Here is a 2,124-nt window from a genome sequence, read left to right on the forward strand (position 1 = left end):
GACACACTGGAGGGACCATGTCTCTGGACTGGACTGGGAACACCTCAGGTCCCACTGGAGGAGCTGGAGGAAGTGTCTGGGGTGAGGGAAGTCTGGGAGTCTCTGTTCAGACTGATGCTCCTGAGACTCGACCCCAGAGAAGAAGAAGAACATGGAGGATGGATGGAAAATATATTCATAAATTATATATATTATTAATATGCAAATGAGAAGGATTAGAACTCAAAATCCAGTTTGATGAACAAAATATTCTGAATATTTCCTCAAATTTGCCGCTAGAACATTTCTTCTGTGAAAATACTCCTAGTCTAGAAGTTTAAAGACTCGTGTTCAGACGGAGCAGTGCCTCCAGTTAGAAAAACATGAAGAACAAGATCTCCACACGATCAGCTGATCTGAACACTGAACCATGTTCTAACTGTTCTGGTTCTGTTCTGGTTCTGTTCTGGTTCTGTTCTGGTTCTGTTGTGGTTCTGTTCTGTTCTGTTCTGTTCTGGTTCTGTTGTGGTTCTGTTCTGGTTCTGTTCTGGTTCTGTTCTGGTTCTGGTTCTGTTCTGTTCTGTTCTGGTTCTGTTGTGGTTCTGTTCTGGTTCTGTTGTGGTTCTGTTGTGGTTCTGTTGTGGTTCTGTTCTGGTTCTGTTCTGGTTCTGTTCTGGTTCTGTTGTGTTCTGTTTGTGGTTCTGTTCTGGTTCTGTTGTTCTGGTTCTGGTTCTGTTCTGGTTCTGTTCTGGTTCTGTTCTGGTTCTGTTCTGGTTCTGTTCTGGTTCTGTTCTGGTTCTGTTCTGTTCTGGTTCTGGTTCTGTTGTGGTTCTGTTCTGTGGTTCTGTTGTTCTGGTTCTGTTGTGGTTCTGTTCTGGTTCTGTTCTGGTTCTGTTGTGGTTCTGTTCTGGTTCTGTTGTGGTTCTGTTGTGGTTCTGGTTCTGTTCTGTTCTGTTCTGGTTCTGTTGTGGTTCTGTTCTGGTTCTGGTTCTGTTCTGGTTCTGTTCTGGTTCTGTTCTGTGGTTCTGTTGTGGTTCTGTTCTGGTTCTGTTCTGGTTCTGTTCTGGTTCTGTTCTGGTTCTGGTTCTGTTCTGGTTCTGTTGTGGTTCTGTTCTGGTTCTCCTTTGACCTCAGTTCTGGTGTAGGTCAAAGTTCGTCTCAGAAGAATCAAAATCAGATCCTCGTGTTCCTCAGGTCTGGATCCTAGAACATCTCACTGACAGAACAGAACAGAACCTTCAGAACCTTTAGAACCTTCAGATCGTTTCCTGTCTGTGGTCTCCAGGGTGAGTTCTTCCCTCTCAGTTCTGGACCAATCAGGTGTTGTTCCTGGGAGGGGGCGGGTCTGACGCTCGTCTCTGATTGGTCGTTTGTCGTTGTTTTTTTTCTCTTTCAGATTTCAGACGAATCGTTCGAGGAGACAGAGACTTTATGACCAAAGTGACTCCGCCCCTCCAGCTCACCTGTGTGCACCTGGACAGGAGCTGACCAATCACACGACAGAGAGGAGAGGAGCTGACCAATCACACGACAGAGAGGAGAGGAGCTGACCAATCACACGACAGAGAGGAGAGGAACTGACCAATCACAGGAGAGACTGAATAAAAGTCCAAAATTCAGAGACGTTGTGTAAATTTGTTCATTAAAGACACAATATTATTATAAACTGTTTGTCCTTTTTTTTTAAATTTTTTTTTTTCAGATTTGTCATTTTTTTTGTTTTGTTTCTGTTCAGTCCAGTTTTTTTTTTTTTTAAGTCCAATGAAGAATTTGAAATGAAACAAAGAAAAGAACAAAACAGAAGTCGACGCTCAGACAAAACCTCCTCAGGAAAAAACTAACAAGTTTATAATTTAAATTTAATAAAGTTTAAAATGTGAAGAAGCTCAGACTCCAGACTTAAACCATCGAACTGAAGAGTGAAGCAACGACGCCGAGAGCCGCACGTTTATGAAAACTTCTGCTGCAGACACAGAAAAACTTTAACACAATATTTGATTTGTGCTGTAAAAAAAACGAGTCACGAGTTTGTTCAGATGTTGGAGCTGAACAAAAGTCGACACGACAATCTGAGGTTCTAAAACTTCTGAGCGAGAGTTTGTCAGGGAAACAGAGAGAACGTCCAGAGCACGAAAAAGAACAAAA

General features: G+C 42.7%; 1 long non-coding RNA gene across 1 annotated transcript; it reads left to right on the top strand.

The window, feature by feature from the left end:
* Window positions 1-1,128: 1,128 nt before the first annotated feature.
* Window positions 1,129-1,645, top strand: LOC110153624 (uncharacterized). Its single transcript, XR_008633177.1, has 2 exons — window positions 1,129-1,265; window positions 1,376-1,645. It is a non-coding gene; the product is annotated as an uncharacterized LOC110153624 (long non-coding RNA).
* The last annotated feature ends 479 nt before the right edge of the window (window positions 1,646-2,124 follow it).

The sequence above is a fragment of the Boleophthalmus pectinirostris genome, unplaced genomic scaffold (genome assembly GCF_026225935.1).
Source record: "Boleophthalmus pectinirostris isolate CB_2022bp ecotype Guang Dong unplaced genomic scaffold, ASM2622593v1 HiC_scaffold_32, whole genome shotgun sequence".
NCBI classification, from domain to species: Eukaryota; Metazoa; Chordata; class Actinopteri; order Gobiiformes; family Gobiidae; genus Boleophthalmus; species Boleophthalmus pectinirostris.